Source organism: Anopheles funestus, chromosome 3RL (assembly GCF_943734845.2).
Source record: "Anopheles funestus chromosome 3RL, idAnoFuneDA-416_04, whole genome shotgun sequence".
In the NCBI taxonomy this organism is placed as follows: domain Eukaryota; kingdom Metazoa; phylum Arthropoda; class Insecta; order Diptera; family Culicidae; genus Anopheles; species Anopheles funestus.
The window spans coordinates 70,957,604-70,983,626 of NC_064599.1; the positions used below are offsets into that span (position 1 = coordinate 70,957,604).

General features: G+C 40.3%; 1 long non-coding RNA gene across 1 annotated transcript in view; it reads left to right on the plus strand.

The window, feature by feature from the left end:
* LOC125771540 (uncharacterized) overlaps nucleotides 1-25,775 on the plus strand; it is a 136,245-nt gene extending 110,470 nt beyond the window's left edge. The window contains exon 3 of the long non-coding RNA XR_007419320.1: nucleotides 22,778-25,775. This is a non-coding gene — a long non-coding RNA (uncharacterized LOC125771540). The remainder of the gene's footprint in view (nucleotides 1-22,777) is intronic.
* Nucleotides 25,776-26,023: the final 248 nt, after the last annotated feature.

Sequence of the window (26,023 nt, forward strand, 5' to 3'; positions counted from 1 at the left end):
TCGCGAAGTGGAATGATTCATGTAAGCACACATTCGGGAGCAGAAAGCCTGGTGCCTCACGCAACATATTTTATGTTGTTTGTTTCCACCGGCGCACCGAAACACAAAACAGCCGCCGAAAATGTGTTCAATCGTTCAGTGTGCGAGAGAAAATAGAAAGAGTGTTTGCAGCCGTTGTTAATTGTCTATTGCACAACACCGCCTGTCTACAACATCTGTCTTATCACTGTTCCAAACTTTCCCTTTCACTCTCATCATCATTCAGCTATCGATCGATTTGATTGCAAAATGCGTAATTTTATCGTATATCACCCCCCTCCCAAATCAACCTCCCGCATCCACGCCACGGTAATTAGCCACCATTTTCCGTGATAGCCACATCCGGAGTACGGCTAATAGTGCCCACCCGGTTTCGGTTACGCTTCCACTTACAAATATTAGCAAACGCTTCTATTTAGATCATCATTTCCTTCCGTAATCAATCGTACCGGTAGTGCACAAAATTGTGTAGTTCCGTTAAGGTGTGGGCACCTCGGGATGGGTGGTACGATTGGCACGATGCATGATAGTGGAAACTCGCTTGCTATCTGTTGGGAAATCCATCGAACTGCGAGCTGTACTTTCGCTGCGTTTGAGCGGAATAATGATCTCGATCGCTCAACACAGATTTGCAAATAATCATCGATAGCATTGTTTGGGTGCAAACCTTTATAATGGCATTTAGGGATATTGACATCGCACTATGAGGCTGACACAAATCCACGAGCATTTATGATTTTTGGTACCAATTATTGCTTATAACTTGTGCATTCAAAGTGTTAAGCTTTTGAGAATCTACAATAGGAAATTTTATTCTGTGTTATCTTTTTTGAATACACCGGGAACTTATTTCACATTTATATTCTCATTTTTTTTTAATTTCAGAAATTCTAAGATTTTCAAATTAGTTCTTTTTAATTATTATTGAATTTTAAAACAGTTTTAAGGAATGTTAATAAAAAAATGTAATCAAGTAGAACAAATTTCCTTAGAACCCTTTGCTTATGAAAGCAGCTAAGCAAAAACCAAAAAAAGCAAAAAAGAATCTGGAAAATGACTGATGAAATGACGAAAAAACCATCCTTTTTCCCAGATCGCGTTGTGAGCAAGATCTTATGTAAGATCTTCTATCTGAGGTTTGTCCAAAGTCATGGGGATATCAAGGATATTGAAAGGATCTTAAGTCTTCCACAAAAAAATGTAAAACTTTGATGAGTTCTTCCTCTCCAATGATTTATTGGAAACTTGGTCCACTCCTTCTTTATGTAAACGACAATATGTTCCCGAAATGCGGAAATTAATTCTTCACCTACCGCGAAAGAAAGAACTTTTCACTTTCGTTGAAGTTCAATCACAGAAGGACCGTAATTGACCGTTGCCACTATATAAATCTTGACATCATTGTTAAAATACGTCAAACATTGACCGATACTTTCGCATAACATAATCAATTTTTTCCATATACGTCAATGTCTATCTTGTTCAGTATATAGCTATCATTACCCGAATCATCGCCCAAAGTCACCTGGCTGTTTTCGCAAAGGATGTCAGACTATAATATGCTTATTAATCTCAAAAATTAAATACTTCAAAATTTCATAGTTGCCAAGAAAAAGTTATTGCCCAAAATCGTTTAACTAACTTTTTCAATAAAATAAAAAAAAACAATTCGTAGATATGTAATTTACACAATTCCTGATTTCCACTATGCTCTGTTGGAGTTTAAAATATAAATCTGCATATCCACTTTGTTCGGTTCCACTCTTACCAATGTACGTTAAAGCTACTTATCCTCTCACAATAATTATTTGCTTAAACAGGTATCATTGGCCGTAGTGGGCACTCGTACGTACTCCACTCCGGCAAAACCGGCCCCAAACATCTCGAGTACCGAAAGCATCAGAGATCATCAAGCGTAACCGCGGATGGTTACTCATTATGCAATTATTATTTTGTTTTACCACCTTGCCACCAACACGGCCTCAGTTTTGTGCCTCATATCATTATCTAATTCCCGAACTCCATCGTGCGCTAATTACACACATTTGGCGTGGAAAACGCGCGGTGCGTGTAGGCCTGCATGCAGATGCTGCTGTCGACAGGAAAAAGAGTGCCTGTTCAAGCGCTTTATTCATTTTCACCCACACGTGCGAGTTGATCAAGGTGCTTCCACCCCTCCGTTCGTACCATCTTTGCGGAACTATGCGTGCATTTTGGTTTCGATAGCTACATAACCTCACTGATGGGGGTGTAAGAGGATTGCATAGGTGTACAAGAAAGCTTAAAACATTCGACCAAGGAACGGATCGGTTCTCTTGAGAATTTTCCAACCGCCCCAACCTCTAAATGTTCATCCTCACCTCTGTTTAAATCCGAAACAGAGTTCATTCAGAGACGAGTGAGAAATCGAACTCGAAATGCGAAACCAAGCAATAAAGAATTGCATTTTTGCTCCCTTGTCTCTCTGTCTCTCCCTTTCTTTCATCTCACTCACACCCATCGCGTACCGGGGGGAGGCGGCACATTCACACAATAACAATGCTCACTGATATAAATGTTGATTATGTTTATTACATAAATAATTATACGTTCATTACATAAATTGCATATCGTTGCGAAGGTTGGATCTAAAGGAGCTAAAGGTATGGCTGTCTAGTTCTGATGCCCCCTTTTGCTGGTCACCTGTCCTTGCCCTAGGCCTGCATGGTTAGTTGACGTTGCACTCGCTTCGCTGATGCTTTACCATCGGATGGTACATTTCTTCCCGGTTGCCTTATTAGAACTGCATCACGCCCCTTCGGGGCAGTCGGTTGCCTTGGATGGTATGGGCGCCCGCTTACCACTTGATCAGCCCGCCGGTCATCACCGCTACTCATCCGGAATGCTAACTGGCCAATGTGGAGCCAACGGCAACGAAAAGAAAGAAAAAAAACACAAAGATAGAAGCTAAAATAGTAAAGCATCATACGATCGAGTGCTCTTAGCTGTGGCTTGGTTGTTTTTATGCTTACTTCAATTCTTTGTTCTGTACACTTTTCCATCTCTTGTTTCGTTCTCGGTTGCAGTTGGATGCACTTTTATTGGGTGCATTGGAATGGGGCGGATAGAATGGGGTGGTAAGAAAAAAAGTACAACCTTCTGGGTTGGCATTATTCACCGGCTCGTTATTCATTTCATTTCGGTATTTGTGGCAAAAATTTATTATTCCAATCGAACTATGCGGAATGGAACGACGGAATGGTATATCAAGCTTTACGTTGGAGGTTGGGTGGGTTGTAAGTTAATCAGTCTAGATTTAAGTGTTTAATGTGAGCAATTGAATTGGTTTTATTGAAAGTAGAAGAAAGAAAACACATTTTATGGCTTAAGTTCAGAGGTAAAGGAAGATCAATTTTCAAAATTCAATTTTCCCTGGAGATGATTCAACTATTAGGTAACATAAAAATTGTGAATTTTGGGTCACCTACCCCCTTTCGTAACAAAACGTAACGCTAGAAGTATTTTCCCTCTAATATTTTATTTACTAGCTTCACTGACCCCTCCACCTACCCATTCTATCACAAACATTAACATAGGACATATAACAGGTTATGTTTTGCTAATGAACCTGCTCATTAATTGTGATCTGGCGTTACGTTGAATGATCTTATCACTGTGATTTCTTGAAAACTACTCAGAAATTTTTGCTTTATTTGTAGGTATCTAAAATAGTTTTGAAATAAAAAATTATTAGAAGCTTTTTACATTTTCAAACTATAGAAACCATGGCCGTTCCTTGGTCAGATCTGCTAGAAAAATATTTTGCTTTGACAAATGTCCAGCTTCGTTGTTTGAAATAAGAAGAGAGCATCATATTATATGGACCCCTTGTTTTTTTCTCAATTTATCGACGATCGCCAACTAGTCCGCTATGTTCGATCAATGGAATATGAAAACTTCAAGGCACAGATCATGAAAGTTTTGAGGTGTTACTTTAAATAGTAGATATCTCTCTCTCTCTCTCTCTCTTTTTTTTCTTAACGACCTCGAAGATCATACCGGCCATATCTGGCTTACTAGATTTATTTTTACCAAGCAGCGGAGAGTCAGTCCTTGCTACGAGGGACAGGTCCGGATGGGTTTTTGTTACCCGGTCCTGTCGTGTGGAACCCCAAAAATAATAGTTGCAAAATAGTACATATCTGAACTTGAAATAGATATCAAGGTGTACAGAGATCATTTTTCCAGCAAAAGTCGATGGTTTATTGAGGCGTTTCAATTTTAATAGAATAATTTTAGATTCATGTTTCTTATCTATTTACCTGCAGAGAATAAGTGAGCTTCAGTTATCAAAACTATTTTATGCCAGAAATCAACTTATCGATTTTAAATATTTTCTTCGTTCTCTACAGGAATTTGCCTATCCCAACGAATCGTATGGCGGCAAAAATTATACCACCTTTCTTCTTAACATCACGTTACGCGTATGATTCCGTGCCCGCAAATGTGCTTTCATATTTTTCTCCATCCGCATTCGATTCGCCTGCTTTGCGCTGTTATTTAAAGCATCATTAGACCAGCACCCGAAGGTACTTGGGGAATGGGAATAAAGTACTCGACAGTACGATAGGCAAGCAGCAAAAGGTTCCTTGAGTTTCTGCTCCAGCCCAACCGAATGGAAAGAATTTTCCCCCGACCCGAGCTTAGAACCGCTGCAACGTCATTCGCCAAGGGATGCAATGTGGAGCTCGTGACGTTTTGATGTTTTTTTCTCCTCTTACTTCAGTTCTTCTCTATTCCGTTCTCTGTCATCTAATCAGCTCCGGTTAGTTGCACCCATACCTAGCTAACCCCACGTTCTCTCCCACTCTCCTAGCAACATCATCCCAATCTTGATGATATTTTATGTGTTTTCGTGAATTTTATGCTGCGAAATAAATATTTTATTATTCAACATAAATTACGGCATCGATTTTCTTCATCCATCTTGGCCGAACGGACCGGTTCCCCGGGTTGCGTTTCCCGCGTTCCTCGTTTTGGGCGGGATAAAAATGTGAAATCAAACCAACAGCGGCACGAGACGATGATTTTCGTAATTTTCCAACCGGCCAAAGAAGCCGCGTCCATTGGAAGGTGGCATTTTTCTTCACCGGGAACTATGGCTTCGGGGCTTGATTTATGGAGCAGTTTGTTGCATGCGGATGGGTTCCGTCCAGAGTTTGGTAGCTATGGGAGGGGTGTGCAAAAAAGGGGAGACTGGAGGTTTTGCAAATGCAGCCAAGCATAATTGTTTGCCACGATCGTAACATAATATCGAAAGTGGGGTGGGAAAGCGGGAAGCAACAGGCGGAAGAAGTGCCATGATTACGCTGCGCAACAATGACGGTGGTACAGGTTAATTTTTATGTTACGATGTTTTAGATTCTTCGCTTTGCTCGTTTCGATCTTCTTCTGGATCTTCCTGCAAGTCGTTACATAACATAACTATTGGATCTTTGAGGTCGATGGAAGGTGTGTGATATTTTAGTTTCATGGTTTTTATTTTGAACTTTATTTAGGCTAAGTTTGATCCTCCAATAAGAAATTTCTTCAACTATTTTTGTATTCCAAAACTCCACCCATCTTCGACAGCATAACTGTGATTTTAGCTCCGGCTTTTGCGTCACACTGCGTTAAATTCCTGTTTCCCTAATCTTCCATCTGGAATTCATCATCATTCCATGCGACAAAACAAACGAAAATACAATTCATTTCGAACTCCCGTTTCGCACGCATTCGTGTACAGTCGCCGCCGGACGCCCAATTTGGCGGATAATCGCCAGCGATCCTTATCGAGTGTCCTACGCGCGATCGGCGACGAATGGCGACGTTTGCCGTTATTTGCCGGTGATAATAATTTATAAAATATTCCCCTCACCGAAAACGTCGTAAAAAAAAACAGACGAACCGAGAGAAGGATGATACTCGTTTCCGTAACGCAGCAGCAGCAGCAGCAGCAGCAGCAACAGTTCGACAAACCATTTTTATCGGCAGCATCTTCACCCGGTCCGATTTTGGTACGGCATTCCATCCACCGTGTGGAGCAATGTCACCGACAGGACTTTGGAAACCGTTTAACGAAACTGAACCGTTTCCGCATACGAGTGGGCATGAGTCGACCAAACAACAGTTTGGCTTCATTTGCGATTTTCACCTGACATTGGTGTTCCTTCTCTGCCAGCGATGCCTAATTTATGCGCCTGATAAGACAATGACGATAAGCATAATATAACGTTTGGGCCGATCGGCTGAGAAGCGATCCGGTGGGGAAATAAAAACCCGGGCACATAAAGATGCACATCACACAGTTACCAATTCAATGGTGCCCCGTTCCGTGTGGTGGGTTTTTCTGCTTCTTCACAACCAATGCGACTGCTCCGCGAGATTCCCGGTGTACGACGAATGCGTCCACGGGAAGGACAATCGAAGAAATGACATTCGAGCTCGAACGTAGCCCATTGCACCATACACCGCCGTTTAATAACAATATATCGTTGGTTCATTCTTTCAACTGTTTATTAGCTTGAAAATGATAACCATGCGGCAGCGAAGGGGGGATGCATTAAGCGCTAAATTTATTTACTCGCTGATTTTGGATGCGCGCGGCGAATTACGCTTATCCGGCGGGATACACTATCCGGCGAAACGATCGATGAAACCGTCGACCCGAATGTGCCGGAACGGGTTGCTTTCGCTTCGCACTCGCACTGCGGATTGTCACATTGGCAAAGTCATTTTTCATTCAAACCGATCGTCAAACCGGTGGTAGTTTGCGATAGTGCGCATTCGGATTGAATGATAATGTGAGACTGTGAGTTGATCTTGGTTGCATCCGTGCAAGGGTTTTCATGCGGACGTTGCACCGTGCTGCTGATGGTGGAGGTAGATATTCGGTTAGAGTTTATTTCGCTTGAAGGAGGATGATCGGAAAAGAGATTGCACGTTGCGTTCGTATATTCCAAAAATGGGAAGCCAATCTATTTCCGATGACTAGGAAAGCGTTGTGCCAGATGGCTTATCAGTTTGTATTTAGACTTAAAGTGTGACTTGTAATGGAGAAATTCAGCATATCGGTATATCTAAAATATGCGAGGAATTAGATTTGCAAACAGATGTCTGGTATAACATTAACCTCATGAAATGTGAAGTAAATCAAGCTATTGGGATCACAGCATTATCAATAATGTATAATAATGTATCAACAATATAAAAACATAAAAGTGTTCAAATCAGATATAAATTTTTTTTAAAATTTAATAGAAAAAAATAACTCGTCTAACACCTTCAGCGTACAAAAAAATTAGTATAGAAAAATTGGTATTTTGTCATGCAAACTTAATAACTTTGGGCGTTCGTAATGCTATGTTTTGAGATGATTTTATGGACAATAGGATTAGAGTCATGTAGCTTTACAAATTATACTCTCTTTCAGATTTTATTTCTACTTGACTTTCATTTTCATTGACCCATTCACAAATCCGTTTCTAGGAATTTTGGCTCAGAGACCCTTTCCTTCATTCCCTGTTGAATCTAATCTTCGTCAAGTTTATCTCAACTTAATCCATACACCGAGCTCGATGTGCTCCTTTTACACCTGGTGCCGAATGGGTCGCTGACATTATTGTGGATCTCTACTCAGATGTTGATAACAACTCAGAAAGCTTTTGCTCAAAAACAACTCCATATATAGTCCTTGGCAATGTCCTATGGACTATAGATCATGTTCAAGACTTGCTGATGTGCACAGAGGACTACCAGACCAGACTAAACCAGACGGATGGAGTATTTTAGATTGTAGGAGTTTTTGAATCCCATAGCAGATCCGATTCCTTCGTAGTCAGGTTTATGCTAAGCACACTGCAAATGTACGTCGAATGGTGTCGATGTCATCGAATCGAAGTCAATAAATTTGGAGAGAACAGGTGAAAAGTGTGATATGTGATTCTACATACTAGGAGCAGTCCAGTGACCTTGCTACTGGATGAGGAAAAGATATGAGGTATGAAAAAGATTCGAAAGCAAGTACTGACTACATGGTGAAAAAAGCTCACTAATGTCTGCAAAACCTTAGAAGTACAGCAGATTTAACGAATTTTTAAACATTGAACTTGTTTTGGATAAAGAACAAACATTTCTTAGTTCGAAGTACTTATTAACCTTGGTGCTGGTGGAGTTACTTATTTTCAGTCTAAAAATATACAACCTTTTTGGTAATATCATCTTGAGACATCTTTGGAAAACTTGATTCAAGATCTGAACCCATATTGGGCGAGTTGCTATGTCTGGATTATACTCCAGTTTCTTTGAATTCTGAGCAACTTAGCAATTCATGGATATTGGAAACCTGGGAAATTTCTAGGTGGATTCCATAAATTGGAACTACAATAACCAGATATGATAGACTCAAACCTCAAGCGAAATCTAGAACACTGTGCTGCGATAGAAAGATTAATTTGTTGGATAATATAAAAAAATCCTTGTAAAACATATCTTGAAGATTCTTCAACGTATCTGATCGATGAAATGGTTTAAAAACAAATTGCCTTATAATGGTTTAAAAATCCAAACCTTATTTTGAAAATGGGTAAATTATTGCATTTCGTAGTACGTCGAACACGCTGCCGCATAGATCATCAACAATATTCTACACTTATTATCCATTCATCCGTGTGCATCCGTTTACATCAATACGATGCATTTTCCCAGCTCTCGATTAATTTCCCTTAATGCACTCTCTCTCATTCTGTAGAGAACTTCACTGCAAGATGGTTTTACTTTCGTGATAGTGGTTCGGATTTTTTTGTTTGTTGAAGTGAAGTGCATTGCGGTTTTTCTTGTGGTCGCTTGTGTAAAGATGGTTGTGGTCAAACTGCTCCCGCTAAGGCAAAGGAGTTTGTCGGATAGCAAAAAGCTAACTTGAACATTGTTAGCTCGTCGAGCTCGTCATCTTTACGGGCTACGGGGATGACGAACTCTAGGCATCTTTATCCGTATCGTTTGCCAGCAACATCTTCGGATAGAGTGAGAGATGCTCCATCTGCCATTTGGAGCATGCTAACCGCGTTTGCCTTTGATTTACGAGCGCTCAATCTAAAAACGCTGTGCCGTTCTAGACGATAGCATTATGATGCGATAAAGAGCGGTAAGGGGATAATATTTTAACCCCGTGCAAATAAAGTGACCCCTATCAGTGTGGCCAAATGAACCATAACTGGTTGCTAATGCATTCGCGTCGGGGGGGGGGGGGGGGGGGGTGGGGGGAAAAGGTACGCGTGGTTCTGCGACGGAATGGGGCGATTAGATTTAAAGAGCCAAACTCTTCACGAAGGTTAAGTTCGAAATGGAGAACGTACCAAGAGCAGACAAGATACCCGATGTACGACCGGTCACGGTGTCTGTGTCGGCGGCTACACACTTTTCTTATCCATCTAATAAAATTCAATGGCAGGTCGTTTGTTCACTTGGTTGTTACATACCAGGCAGCATTCGTTTTTTTAAAAAGCTATCATTAAAAAACGAGAGCTGCAAAAAAAGCGAAACCGAAAAAAGTGCATCCCAATTTGCCTTCAAAGATGACTAATTAATTAGCAGACAAAATGAGACTTCACTCATTCATTCCTTTCGCATTCGGAAACTTCCTTCGTTCCACGCCTGTAAGTGTACTTTACGACGGATAAAACTCCTTTTTTCCGTCGTTACACATGCTTGTTGCTACACGTGCATCCAATTGCGAAAAGCACTTCCTGTATCGCCCGATGGAAGAGATGGAGATGCATCAGAAATGCAACACACGTAAGCTTGCACTTTCCGTGCGCACCACGACGAAGGTCGACATAATTTTAGGGGTCAACCAGTAACAACCGGGGGGGAAAGCAACACACACACACAAAAAATGGGGAGACAACTTAAAGGAAGCTAAAGTTACCCTCCTTTTTCGGGGTAGGGATGTATGTTTGCAATGGAAGCGAAGCATGGGAAGGTATGGAAAGGAAAGGCCAAACGGAGCATGCGAAAGCGCATCCGTACGCTTATGATTACCGTTGATGATGATGATGATCGTGGCCTGGTGGTGGCAGCCACTCTATCGTGATGGAAAATTTGAGTAGAAAATTATCGTAATATATATATATATATATATATATTCTTTTATGCGATCGTAATCAATGTCTTAAAGAGTGCATAAAGGTGTTACCTGTGCAAGCGATCACTGAAGAAAAGCTCGGATGAACTTCTCGTTTTGTTTTTATTTTTGTGCCAAGAAGAGGTGTCTGAAGGGATAAGAAGACATCTGGGAAGTAAGAAACGTGAGACAGTGTGGTGCAGGCTACATGCACTAGTTATGCTGGGTGTTGTTGTTGGGCAGTGCCAGAACTGTCCATCCGAACGCTTCTGCTGATATCTGATATCCAATCTGCCCGGCGGCCCCCATGCGTGTGTGTGTGTGTGTTTGCTGGCGGCGGGACCAATGTGTGAAACGCGTACGTGCTTCGGTTCGGTACCCATTCCCTAACTTCAACCTTCGCTTCTGCAGGTGAACCCTCTGCCAGATAGTGTGGAGCGATGATCGTGTCTTGTCATGTTGCTGGCCTTTTGCTGTGTCCCTGTGTGCGCTCGCTGCAATGCAATGGGCAGCAATTATGCTGCCCGGGTTTTGTTGGTATGATTATCGAAGACGACGTGCTGCTACGTACGTCCCATGGCGGGGTGGGAAGGGTAGGGCGATGTAGATACTTGTGGGGAAACAAATGGCCATGGGAAGCAATTACGCTTACGCGGGGTCGTTTTTCGCCCGCAGTACGGAAAAGATTTCAATTACTGCTTCTTCCTTCCCGGTGCGTACCGGGAGTCGTTGAACCGGGGGGCGTGAACTGTCCAGCACATTTTCGTACATTGATTTCGGGGAGAAAAGGTATTTTTTTTTTTGGGGGATAAATGTGGGGAAATTTAAAGAGTTGCATCTGATGGATTCGGTTATGAAAAAAAGGTGTTATAATAGGGGTAGAAATAGCAGTGGAGTTTAAGGGTAATTTATGATAACGCCATGAGCTAATGGTAGAGATTTGATGTTTTTTTATAAAAAAAAATATAATTCGGAGAGTTGTACAGATTTGTTTTAAAATATTTAAGAATAATTGTTAAAATTATTGGGAGTTAATTAAGATTCAGTGTTTTGAAAGGATTAATGTCATCATTAAAATTAAAATTAAAGCAAAATTAAAAAAAAAACATAATAGGCAAACAGTCAATCTGATAGTACACACTAGTTTTTGGTGAATCTGGTCCAGATTTTTGAATCAGAATATATTTGAATACAAAACAACAAAGCTTTTAATTTCTTTACTAAAAATTGGTAAATTCCAATAGATCAATGATATACTAATCTCCAAGAATTTTAGATGTTTGTTTTTTTTAAAAAAGATTCTTTAATATTATTTTATCTCGTTGTCTTTTATTTTCATGACCCGATCATATTTATGCTTTAAAAACTATGTCTATATATTTTTTTTATAAATTATCGCTAGTTAATATTATATATTATTATTATATTAACATATTAATATTATATTATTCTTCTTCTTCTTGGCTTAACGACCTTACAAGGTCACGCCGGCCATTTCTGGCTTACTAGACTTATTTTACCACGTAGCCGGATAGTCAGTCCTTGCTACGGGGGAACGGTCCGGATGGGATTTGAACCCGGTCCGGCCGTGTAGACTGGCGCCGTTTATCACATGCACCACCGGACCGCTCGATATTATATTATTTTAATAACATATTAATATATATATTATAATAACATATTAATATTATATTATTATTTGTCTTCTCTCTCTCTCTCTCTCTCTCTCTCTCTCTCTCTCTCTATGTGTGTGTCTCTCTTCTTGGCTTAACTTCTTGGGTATAAGGTCATGCCGACCATTTCTGGCTTAGTAAACTTTTTTTTACCATTTAGCCGAAGAGTCAGTCCTTACTACGGGAGACCGTGATGGGATTTGATCCCTGGTCCTGTCGTGTGGAACCGGCGCCGATTGAGTCTTTTCGATTGAAAGCTTTTGTTTAATATTTAATTTTCAAGATGGTGGTCATGTTTCAGCGTATGAATTTGCATACAGCAGGAAAAACTTTTCAAGACAAAAAAACCATAGTCACATTAATTCTACAATGACATTATAGCATGCATATTAATGCGAATGAACTCATAATGAATTACTATGCGAAGTTAGTACATACCAAATTTACACACGTGTTTACATTAACGAAATTGCCGTCCACTTTCACGCTTAGTGAAATATTTCACCACAACCTAATAGTTTCTTGAGACGCAAAACGTGCATTCTCTAAACTTGTCAACTTCTGTAAACTTCCTTCCTAGAACCTTTTAAGCACATTAGACACAAGGATCCTCGTGGCAAAGTGTTTTTTTTCTCCACTCCTCGGGGACACTTTGTCATGGCACAGAAGGCCGTATTCCCTGCATCTATTCTATTCCGGCAAGTTCTGCACATCCACCCATAATATGACGCGGCACCGCAGGCGACGAGGCGTAAGTGACCGCAATATTAATGGCACCGGTGTCAGAAACCAGCACATCATTTATTTTCACAATCAATCAAACTCGTACTCCACCGGGGCGCTTTTTTTGTTGTTGTTGCTCTCTTCATCTTTCGCTCCCGATGAGGTGGGTTGACTCTCTACGGAATAAATATTTACATTCTTATAAAAACACATTCCGAAATGCGTTTCCGTAGGCGATCGGTGGTCACTTTCTCCCTGTTGGTAAGGAGGGGAGGGATGATGGAAGTGAGGTGCACGGGGAGCGGGGGAGGGATCGCTAGCGCCCGATAAGGTGTCGTTTAACAAATTACGAAACGGTTTCGTAGCCGTTTGTAGAAAACATGAAGACGGGTCAGGCTCTTGTGGTCCCATACTGTGTGTTTGTGTGTGGGGACTACCCTTTTAAGGGGTAGGTCGATGATTAATTCTTCCAGAATCTAAGAGCAAACACGCCGGTATGGTTGGAAATGGGGGAGGAGGAAAGAGTTGAAGCAATTATCAACTCCCCAAGAATGCTAATCAGTGAACCTGAACTTCTTTCCCGAGCGACTATCGGTTTGCTTATCGGTTTGGGAGTTGAGACCACTAGTAGGAAGGTTTCTGCTAAGAGCCTAGGATTCCTGCTTCTGAGAGTCATATTTTCTTCTTTTATTTGCATCATCGCTTTCTGCACATCCTTGGAAGCGTTCGGGGTGGGAGATCTGTTTTGATTTTTATACATTTTATAACGACCCCACGACGATTCGGGTGTAAGGGTGTCGCTCCAGTCCTTGTGTGACTGTTTGCCCTGGTTAGAGTGCGCGACCGGGCCATATTAGGCGAAAGGCACCCATCAAGATGTGTGTTGATTAATGACATTGTTGTGTTGATTGTCTTAAGCACCTTCGTTGTCCGCTGTGGACCGGTGTGGCGTCCGTTGTTGACACTGGTTGTTGAGGTTGTTAAATGTGTGTTTTCACGACATCCAGCGGGGTTTTGTTTGCGCAAAAAAACAAAACAAAAAAACTGGAGGAACGCTTGCGGGGTTTGATTTGTTTTGAGTGATGGTTTAGCTCTAGTAGGTAGCAAGGAAGAGAGAGAGAGAAAGCGAAAGACTAAGGATAGAAGTAAACATATAATTTCACGATCGACTAGAAGATGTGTTTGTTCGGTAAGGTTGTACTGTGTGGTTAAGAGAGTGAGATTTATCTTGAATAAAAATTACAAAAAAAACCAAACCCCCTTTTACACAAGAATCATGATCTTGCTAGTGAAGAGGTTGTCAAACAGCCAATATTTTAAAAGGAAGAATTTTTTTATTAGTAAACACCAATCAATTGACCGTAAATGGTTGTTGCGCGTTGGGGTTCGTCGCTGCAAAATGATTTCATTTCCGATGCATGAAGTACGATAGCGCTGCATATACATCATTCGCTTTTGAAAACGTTCGACCCTCTATCTAACGAGTTTTGATTATTCTCGTTTGGTCCGGTTTGGGCGAAAAAAAAAACCCCCTCTCGATCCAAACATGTCGCCGGATCCATATCTAATTGCAAAGCGAGGATGCTTGTGACACATTTGCTCGATCTCGCAAGAAGACGCTTCGGTGCACTTTCATTTCGTGATAGGAAAGAACGTTCCCTCCCTATCCCACGTTGTAAGATGGCTGATGCCAAGTTTCCCTTTGGACTGTCAGCTGTATTCGCGCTCGCGCGCAGTGGCAAACGCAAAACGGTGCAGTGTAAAGACACTCAGCCTCGGCAAAACTACCGGGTATAACTCTTGTTAATGCCTATAAATTATCTTAATGAACATCTCACCTTGTCTGATAAAGTTACGGTTAAGGAAGCACGTCATGGCAGACCGCCAGAAATGGTTTTGCTACGAAACTGCAGACAATCTTACATAACTTCTCCGTTTTTGGGGCCAGGTGACGATGGTGGACAGGAAGTGTTTTTGCTCGTCTTCTCCCCAGTTTTGTGGGCTCCGGAAAGCTCGTCTTACGATCTAGTTCTGAAACGTTTTACCAACTTGTTTGGTAAGAAAAGTTTGTGTTTTCTTTTTTTCGTTGTCTCTCATCTCCACCAAAGCTTGTGTCGCCCGGGCCTGGGAGTGGCAAAGGAGTGTGCAACTTGTGCTAGAAAAGATAAAAAAAAGACAGTGGAAAAAAAAAGAGTAGGATGTATGGGATGCGAATCAAAACACGCGGAGAAGCTTACATCAAAAAGTTAAATTATTGCAAACTGCCAGTGAAAGATGTCGCATTTCTCGCGAAGGCTCTATTTATGCAATTTCTGGGTGTGCATAGAATCGCAAACAGGGTAAAAAAACGAAGATACGATAGCAGCAAAGGCACTAAAGGCAAAACGTGTTTTCGCTGATTTTTACAACCCGATTATTCTTAGCAGATTATGGTGCCGCTTGTGGTACGTTCGCTTTCCCCGAACCTAGGATGCAGTTCCAGAAAAACAGAGATAACAAAAAAAAGGTGGAACAGGGATGAGCTCAGATTCGTGGGAGATTTCTTGATTCCCTGGGCCGGTAATCGCTCGAGCGCGGATAGGAAATAGTCCATAAAATTGTGGATTTGCGAAAGTGGTCTTCTTTGATGGGTTGATTCTTCGATAACGCTAGTGCACTCGCTGACATTTGCTCGTATGTGAATTATCGTTCGGATTTGCGTTATGGATGCTATATTTTATAGACCTGGATTAGTTGGTTTTGTTTTCAAGTTTAAATCATTAAACAAATAAACAAACATATAAAGATGAAAGTTATAGTAAAGGCAGGCTTGGTTTGGATAGTTGCGGGATACGTTCGTCGCTTAGATCGCAGCTTGCAAATGAGTTGATAAATGAAGAAATGGTGTTATCCATTTATCTATTGAGCAGGGGTATGAGCAGTTCTTTTATATCCTGTACAGATCATTTGATTTTTGAAATGATTGTAGGATTTTCTATTTATTACAAATAATGTTCGACCTAGAATGTTCGAGGAATTACTTTTGAGTTCTGAGGCATTGGAATTGACACATTCCTACAATTAAAAAAATCGAAAAGCAAAATCATGGCTTTGTGGGAGACAACTTAATAAGAAAAATTGTTCATTATGTTTGACTGTTTTGTTCAGCATTTTTTTATTTGATATCTGTCCGTAGTGTGGGAGATAATATATGGGAACAGAACTTTTTTTCCTTGCTGTATCATAAAGTTAGAACCAAAAATTGCGAAAAATCTAATTAATTAAAAGCAATTATTATTTAAATTAAATTAAACCATAAATAAAATCAATTATTAAAAAAAAAATATTTTCCTTGTCTAATGTGGTTTTTCTATGATACAAACCGTTTCTTGTTAGTTTACTTTAAAGGGGGAAAATCTTTTCATGTGCAAAAAGTTCTTAATGTGGTTAATTATTATATTACCCCAACAATTTTTTTTTATTTTATTTTTTCTTGAATAATTGTTCCAAACACCCAGCTACGATCGTTCATTTGTTAGATGATTTGGTAAATAAATGTCGAATTGTATACAATTTTTTAATGAGTGGAAATTTAACACGTAAATAAATCAAATTTAACACTGAATTACACTCTTAACCATTCTTAAAATCCTTAAAATCTTTAGAATGCTTGATGAATAAACCATATTTTTAATTTCAATAAAAAATCCTTCAATAATTTACTCTAGCTTTACAACACTTCATCACAAATAAAACATTTTCTCTTAACTCGCGACGCACATCAATCATTCAAAAGGTACGCCACAAACCGTTCACTATACAACGAACGTAAGAGAAATATGAAAATTTAATACATCATTTATGTTCTACAAGCAACATTTTGCGCAATTGTGCGTGCTGCTGCTGCTGTTTTCGTATGTTTCCTTTCAACTCTCAGCATGATTCTTTCGCTTAAAACAGATTACGGAATAAAACAAACCGATCGGAATATGAAATGGTTCGCTAAGTACATCTACCGTTTTGCAGCACTGCCACGGTAGCACTCTTAAATTGGTCATCAAAACATGGCATGGCAGTTCGAATGCAACGACCGTACCGTCGAAAGGCAAGTGTTTCCACTTCGATCGTTCCCGCACTGTCTTTGCTTCATTTATTTTTCATCCAAACATCAATCATGGGATCGTGGTGAAATTCCAGAATCTACCTTCAAAACCGCAGACATCACCACCGGGCCCAGGACTGGAGAAACATGGCATGAGAGATTATGGTTGGGTAACCCACTCCCGGGGATCCCCAGGATCCATCATCCTCCTCCCGCTGGGCTAAAACCGTCAACAGTACAGGGAAGAAACGGAACCGGACAAAAGAGAGTAACCCGATTCGATATAAATTCATAGTGAAATGAGCTGTCCAATAAATATTATTAAAAATTAATTGAAATTCTATCTGTCGGATTTTATTTGCCGGGATTTCGCGTTCACCGTTCGTTGTCGTTTTACGCTCGTGGCGTTGTTTTCCCGTGCTGGGTGGGCCCCTCAGATAACATACGTGCCGGAGGGATCCGGGAATGCCGCGCGTACGCAGCAGGTGGGACACTGCTACGAGATGTGCTTTCGTACGTTTGTGTGTGTGTGTGTGTTTGTTTGCGAATTGAGTCCGGTTTTATTTTTTAAAAAAGGTAAAAAATGAACAAGAAATACAACAACAACAACAAAAAGTGAAAACGGGAAGCGACAAGCTTTCGATCAATATATCCACAGCAATACGGGCAAAACATTCTTTTCTCACTCCCGTTCACCGACCGTGCCGCGATATGTACGAGGCGTTGTTGTTTATTGATCTCGCGCCTGCCAGTACCGGTGTAAAGCGGCATTTCTCACCTTTCGCGAATCACGCGCGAACTGCCGACTGGTGATTGGTGTAAGAGAATATTGTTCAATTTCCCTCACCGGATGAGGGTTTGGATGTCATTCGCTTTTTTGATATGTTTATTTATTTAAATATAAATAAATAATTGACTGTGAGGTGATGCTTGTAAAAGAAGGAATTAATTAAAAACAACTTCATATGGGAATTAGTATATATTAATTATAAAATTTATGCTTATAGAACGACATTAATTTTTTGTCGTGCTCTGTAAAGCATTGCTTTCACGCTATCTTTCAATGCTTCAAGGCACTTCACCATTAAAGTGTACCAGTTGTGCTTTTTATTCGTTATCACTGCTCACACCCGTAACAATGCGTGCATCGGAAAGCGAGAAAAATAAAAACAGCCTCCAATCCATTGCGCAAATGCTCTCCATGTGACACGCACCGATACGCGTTATCCTCGCGACATGGTTGTATCACATGGCCGAAAGGGCGCACACAAACTCGCCAACCAGGCTGGTGGAATAAAGATCACATTTTATTCACACCAAGGCGTGAGGCGAAAGCAAGAAAAAAACCGAACACCACCACCGAATGACATTTAAATAATCTAGGAAAAAAGGGTTTAAAGTGAAGGAGGTCTAAGAGGGAGTCTAGAGGACACGCAGGATATCATCATCCACAGGCCACAATCATTACCTTTTGCCTTCGGGTAGTTGTTGTCTGCTGTTTATTGCAATCGTGGTTGAGTGTTTTTAGCTTCATGCGTTGAAAGTTATTTTTTGCCGTCAAAACCCTCTTATTGAGTCAGTTTTACGTTTAACGTGAATATAACGAATTATCCGAGAAAGGCGTCTAGAGGATTGTGTTTAAACGTGCCTGATTTCAATGAGCAAATCCGTGATTTAATGAAGGAAGGATTTGAACTTATAATGCCCAAAAAGATTCATTTTCTTGAACATCAATATCTCAGGAATTTCTGGAATTTTTTACTCAAATTCTAAAACCAGTTTAAAAAAAAGTATCCCTACATTAATTAGATTAATGCATTGAGCACTTTTTCTATTAACACGTTTTCAAGGTTTTATTATTTATTATTAAATAAAGTTTAAAGTCTACCGTTGAAAGAGTTAATAAGATTCTCTACTGAAGATCGCACAGTCGTCACCTAAATGATACTAAATTTTCGTTCAAGTCTCAAGTCAAGTTACGCATGTATGGTCAAATTCCATGAACATCTAAGAAATAAGCACATTTGCTCCATACTGCGTGTTTTTGAATTCAAAAATATTTTTACCAAAAATTTCCAAATGTTTTTTTTTTTTAAATGACTATAAAACCGTCAATGTCAATTATGTACTTTATTATAAAGACACTCTCTATTCAATAGCTGAAGTATTTCCCCTTGGAAAAATATTTTCTATTTTCTGTGAGAGCGTTTTGAGTGAAAATCTGGTCTTAAAATAATTTTTTTTAATAAATTTGCTATTTTCTTCTGACGTGAAGAAATATCTTTTCTATACCATTATTGCTTTCGTCATTACAAATTCGCGATTCAATGCACTCTTATGCACATTTGCTCCACCAATATTTTGCTTGCAAAAATAAAATGAATGACAAACGGGTCCGGGTATAACGTAACACACTGCACCCTTCTTTATTTGTGTCGATAATGATGCGCCAGACTGGAAACTTATATATTTTTTTCAAGTGTTCAGTCACTTGTATGTCCAATGAATCGTACCGCGTGCCGAAACGTGTACGTGTCTGCACCGGATGATAATAATGATGAGCCGAAGCGGAAACGCAACTGTAGCTTTTCACTGCAAACGCACACACCACACCATGTGCAGTGCACTTCCATTAAGTTGACTGATTTGGCCTGAATGGTTTCATCCTCTGTTTTCTATACGTTGGCTTAACGCATTATCTATCCCGCGGGAATTTAGTACCGAGACGGCGATGGTGTTCACAGGACAACAGCCCACACTGTTCGCAAACTCAACATGCAAAATTTCATCCTTCCGTCGATAAACTTTTGATTGATTTTCGATGTAGGATTCGAATTCACATGAACGAACGAAAGGACATTAACGTACGTATTCACCCTTCTAGAGCTGGAGGAATTCTGGAGGTTTCGGTCGGGTGACACACTTGATAAGACAGCGAAAACAACACTTATTGATTTTATTGAGTGTGTGATGCGTGGGACAGAAGGAAATTTCCGTTGACAAAAATATGGCTTTTGAACATATGTGCTTTTAAGCAAAGTTTTTTTTTATCGCTTCCTTTGTTGAAAAGTTTTTTTTCGATGACTTTTTTTCTTTTTATTTTATTTTCCAGTGAGTTGATATTTTTTTCAATTTGAATTTCATATGTAGCATTTGAAAAAGCATGAATTTTTATTTTCTTTTGTGTAATATTCTCATTAAAAAGCGATTTAACTCACCCGAACCTGTTTGGGTTTGAATTAATTTCAAACGCCCGAAGCATCGCTTATCTTTTGCTAAATATCAGTAACATTGCAAGAAACAATACATATCGTGCTATAGAACCGCCTTTCGCACACGTCGAACGAGCAGAACAATATTCACGAAAATTTGCCTCATTTTCCATGGTGTTAACAGCGCTTACACCCGAACTAAATGGCCTTTCATGATTTTCGTACTGGGTGCGAAAGAAGATAAATGCAACTTGCACGTGTTGCACATGCAATTCGCTCATCAACAGATCATGTTGAGCGATCGACATTCCTTCCGACATGATGCCGATTGTTTTGAAATTCGATTTCGGTGGCTTTCTCGTGGGAGAATTTTTTTAGTAATAGTTTTGTGCTTTTGGAATTGTTTATGAAACCATTTTTCGACTAAAGCCAATTAGATGTAATTAATAACAGATTAGTGTGGTAATGCGATCGAAACGCAGTGGGTCGGCAAAACTGAATCAGTTTGAAATACGATTCATTACTATAATTTTGATTATAGAACGAGATTACGAAACATTCCAGACAAGTTGTCTTATATTTTTCAATTTAAAAATAAAAAATAAACCTTTTTTCGCTTGATTTATTTAACCATTGTCACCCTAAGTTCCACTGTAATTTGTGTTTTTAAAACCCAAGCAATAAAACACCTCATTATCGCTAAACCACAGTAAGGTCGAGAAAAGCGGCTACAAAGCAAACAATACCCGTGCCAAATGTGCAATCGCTCGACTTGATTGTGAGACAAAACTGATAAAAAGAAACGGTAGCGGATTACATCACTGCGATCGTGTGATTTTCAAGCGTGCTATGGGAAGTTAAGATGGCAATCGAATTTTCCTGTTAGCGAATCGACTCTGGCATGATCTATGCGATTGCATAAGAACAAACCAGTCAGTTGGATTATAAGAAATAAAAAAAAAACACAATCAAACGTGTTTTTTAGTTCTCTTTCCTTTCTCACCCAATCCACACCAAAAAAACAACCTTGTTCCGCCCGCATAATGAACGCCAGCAATAGAAACAGTAGCGAAAAACATGAAAATGAAACACCAAATTACTGATTCCATTCCCAGCGGTGTTTGTTTTGCTCCATTTTTGTCTTATTGCTTCAAGTAGCTTTAAAATATACCATTTCCGACAATGTTTTAATTACTAACACTGGTTAAGTTATTTTGTGTTTTTCATTTGCGATTGCAACGAGCTTCGTGGTTGTTTAACGCCGTGATGAATTATGTGACACTTTGCTGCATTTATTCACTTTCCATTCAATGCGGTTTTGCCGGAACCATTTTCCTTGAGGCAGTTTGATAAGCACGATTAATGGCTCCCTAGGCGGGAATAGCAAGAATTGCATCACCATCAGCAGCATCCTTTCCAGTTGGTGGATTTTTTTATAAATTGTTTCCTTGTCCCTTTGGGGACCATCAATGGATAAGGATGTTTGGTGCTTGTCGCTGTAACTGGCGCAGTATGACCACTCATCGCTTCTTGTGTGTCCGGTAATGATGATAAATATTGGCAGGAAGGTAGTCAGAGAGAGAGAGAGAGAAAGAGAGAGAGCGATCATGTGTGGAACAGAAGGCAAAACATCCAGAAGCATGCAGTACTACCCCCCAATGGGAAGAATGCATCAATAAACCCCAAATGCAGTCGATGGCGTCACAAAACCTTCATCCCCTTGGGAAGAGAAGAAGACTCTACTCACTGCAGTCACCCAGATTCCCGAGAGTGGATCTGTAATGATGTTGCATTTTTTTTTACTGTGATAAAATATCGTCCGACCATTTCTTCACACTTGATGTCCACAAAGTAATGGTGATGTACGCATTATCACTACAAACAAAAACTTTGGAACTCTTCTATCATCCGAGAACAATACCCGGCAAAACATCAGTCTGCGGTTCTAGAGAGATCCTGCTTCAAAAAGTGACTTCCGATTATTTTTGGGTAGAATCTGTTGTGATGTCACCCAAAAAGTGGACTCTTCTCGAGCGAGTGGTGAAAAATAGTGCAACTCATGTTTTCGATGAGAATATAGCTACATGGCAATATTTGCTCCAGGAAGTTAACCCACTTGAACGTTGGTGTGGTGTAAATGCATTATGTTTCGATGTTGCCTTTCAGAAGTCTTGTCTTGCTACATTTTGGCCAGTTACGTTGCTCTCTGCTTTTCCGAAAGAATACTTTGCAAAAAGTAATCAACAAGTTGAAGGATGATTTATGGCGATTCTTTGCAGTCTTCCAAACACCCCAGGCCATTACGGTCAGTGTGGAACGGTTGTGGTGTAAAGTTTGGTGATCGGTATTATTGATGATCTAATGCGTCAATTTTTGAGAAGTATAAAATAACGCAAGCTGATGATGTAAACTAACTATTCCAGAAAGAATAAAACAAATACTAAAATGTGGATTGCATGTAGTTGACAGTAGTTACCATGTTTGGATAGTCATCTTGATAGTACAGAGAGAGAAAAAAATATGTCAAGAATTTCTCTCCAACGCTCGCTAGACAGACGACACGAAAACCTAGAAAAAGGCAACTGATGCCACGATTAGGGGCACTTTCGTATTAATAACAGCTTCAAAACATGGCGTGATGTGTTTCCGTCACTGGTGGATAATATATGGCTCATGTCGTTCCGTTCGTTACGTTCCGAAACTCTCGTTTTCAAATCTCCCTTCCGGGACATCGACGTTGCTCAGCAGCAACAGCGTAGTGCTTTTACCGTGCGTGTGGGTTTTCATGAAAGGATTTCAGAACAGAAGTCAACCAGTAACCTCTCGATAGGTTACGATAGCGATCGAAAGACAGCCCGAGACGCATGCGACAATTAATCTTATTCGTATTTTTTTTTTCTTCTATTCGTAGCCTCCAAGGTTTGGGATCTGGAGTAACTCGCCAACTCTGGAACACACCTTCGATGGATCGCCTCCAACATCGGAAAGGTAAGACGGGTACTAACAGCATCCAAACGAAACAAATCTAGCTCGAGATAGTTTGAAGTTCGAGACACAAGTTAGTGGCGACTCGCAACGATGTGTAGCTCATAAATTACCCACCAGAAGTCACAGCCACCGGTGCAATGTATTGAGAGGTGGGTTTTTATTTTCAAAACACCTCAGCATTCTAGCCGATCTAGAAATACAAAATGTCTCCAGACGGAAGGAGTGTAGAGATCGTGCCCGGTTGATTAGTCAAAGCACGGGCACGCAATCGTGGTAGAATGCTTTTAATTATTTCATTAATTAAATGTTTCCCCGCGCGTAAATGGTGAGGCTGTTCTTGCCAGCGAGAACGCTGCTCGGGTGGTCCATCGATCGTTGACGAGATCCCGAGGAAACACCTCTACTGTGTGAGCGGGAGTTGCATTTTAACAGCCAAAAACCTTGAGGTTTGCGATGCGACGCACTAAAACCAACATTCGGTTAGCTTCTGAACACGCTGGCTGTTGGGTGGGTGGGCTTTTATGTGGCTGGTGGGATGTTGGTGTGTTTGTTAAACCGTGCGATCACAATCACAAAAACAGCCACGGTACCATAATTCCAAGCCATAACTCGATGTAATTGAAGATTGTCCACTCGAAAGATCGGATCGAAACCGAAACGAGCTTACTTTACGAGCTTTCACTTTATATCCGTTTGTGGGGAAGCAAAAAAAATTGCATCTCGTTAGGGGTTAGGGTAGCTTGGGTAATAAATTCTCGAATTCTTCAGCATACCGGCGATTCATGATAATTGCCATATTTATGATGATTCGACAATAATCGTCCCGGTTCTTTGTTGCAGTTTTTTTTTGTTCTGCTCACAGCATTAATTTGACTCCTGCTGAGGTCCGGTCGTCGACCGAATAAGGCACAAATAAGTGTTCAAATTTCAGCACCATCACAAGCAGACATACGGTGGAAGATGCATTCATTTCTTTCAAAGTATCTCACGATCAGCGTTCTGCATGCAGGCACACAGGTTTGTTGGAGGTTTTCGTCTAAAGTAAAGTTCAACTTTAATTCTTCCCACCGATGAGGTCGATATGTACAATAATTAATGACATCGGTTGTTATGATGTGTGGTGTGCATGCCTCCGGAATATCTGGTGCGTTGATTGAGTCGGGATCGTGTGTGACATCAGCTTCCACCAACAAGATCAGTAACAAAAAAATTCTCGCGTAGGATTTCAACCAGAATCTCTCCGTTTCACCAGAAGCCAAAGTACCAACAACATCCATTAGTGCGGCAACTGTGTCACGTAATGATGGCCCCATCTGGGATTTCTATTTGAGTTTAGATTTTCAACCTACTCGTTCCAATACTCTGCCTGAGGGAGGCACATTGTCAAAGCCGAAGCCATCATTAATGCGACACGTTCACTTCACCGTTCTAAATAATCACACCACAAACCAACCTGTGGAGTCATTTTTCATCGCTACAAAATCCATCAATTCCACGCCTAAAGGTTCTATGGATAAGAAACTAAAAATAAAAAAGGAAACAGATCCCAATCGATCAGAATGTTGCTGTGGGGCACAAGCATACATCGTTGAGAGATTGTTTTTAATTTTAATTACAGATTTGATACTCATGATGAGTACCACGTGGAGGAGAACTTCCTGGAAGAAGTGATCAATTTCATATGCTCTTATCAAAACGCTCTACATGACATATTCCAATGAAATTCAATTAAAGTTACAGTTGATACATAGTTGCATTAGTAGTGCCGTAAAATTTGTGAGTTTGAATTGAGCGCATCTTCATACGTTATCCTCAGAGTATCGGCTTTCCTGTTATCCATTCGTCCCATTCTTTGATTTCATTAAGCTCGTTTTTCGGCCCTGATTCATTCACATTCACCATTGCGAGGCCATTGCAAAACTTCCATTCCGATGACCGTTTCCTTGTGTTACCTCGTTTTTCCATGCAAAACACACACACAGATGTCGGTCGAATGTTTGTGCTTAAAGTGGGATGAAATATTTAAATGCAAGCATTTTATTTTAATAATTAATCATGTTCCATTAATTTTCGGGTGACTGTGCTGGGCGCAATGGCGCACTGCCTGCCTGTCAGTTCGGTCGGTGCCGATGGTGGTCCTGTCTCAATGTTTGGTGGCTTGTGTGGTGTGTTTGGCATGGAATTAATGCTGTGACGCTGCTATTTCCTCTTTATCTCTCTCTCAGTTTGTGTCGGCGGTGATAGTTTGGAGGAAATATTTTTGTTCGCATTCTCATTCAAAATTGGAAAGGATTGCTACAGGCAAAAGCAAGCGCTTTTGCGCTTATTTCGTCGAAAGAATTTTGTTTGAAATCAGAAATTGAAATACCAAATGTTAATGTAGAAATTTTGTGTATTTATTTTGCTGTTTGAAAATAGTTCATTAATTTAAATTTATTAAATTAAATAATTCTAAACACAGCTTTATTAGGAGCTCCAAAATGTGGAGGAGTTCCGGATAGCATTTTGTATACTCATAATGTTCTACATATTATGCTAATTAAATGCATACGGAGGCCATTTGAATCGGGACCAACTATCATTCGAGGAACAGAACTGCATGCCCTTGCCCTTTTCAGCGCTTAAGAGCATACGAAAGGTGAAAACGTGTGCTCGAGTACCACTAGGCGGTGAGTGGTAGTTAGGCTATAGTTGGTCGTTACCCAGAGAGCGAAACTGCGAAACACATCGTGAAACATGGACACTGTCAAATCTAATAAGCACCATCAGCTATCAGTACGGAATGGGAGGAAAAACAGAGGAAAAAAGGGGGAAAAGCAAAGGCATACAAATGTACATTTTTAAGGTGAGCAGCGCTTCTAGACAAGAGTGGTAACAAGCTCATGAATAGTGTGCTTTACCTTGCCTGCTGCCTTCGCGAGGAAAATCCCCACCGATGGATGGCGGGGGACCATTCTTTTCTGTCACCTGCCGGAAAGATTACTTGTCCGTCCGTACGTATATTCTACCGGCGGTCCGCAGAACACCATGGTCTGATTAATTAATTTGCATGCTTTGGTGTGTGGATGATCTTTTTTTGTTTCTTACTTCGCTCTCAATCTTCCGTTGTTGTTGTGGCCGTTCCTAGGTGCTACAATTATAATCAACGTCAGGCAAAAGTGCTACTTTG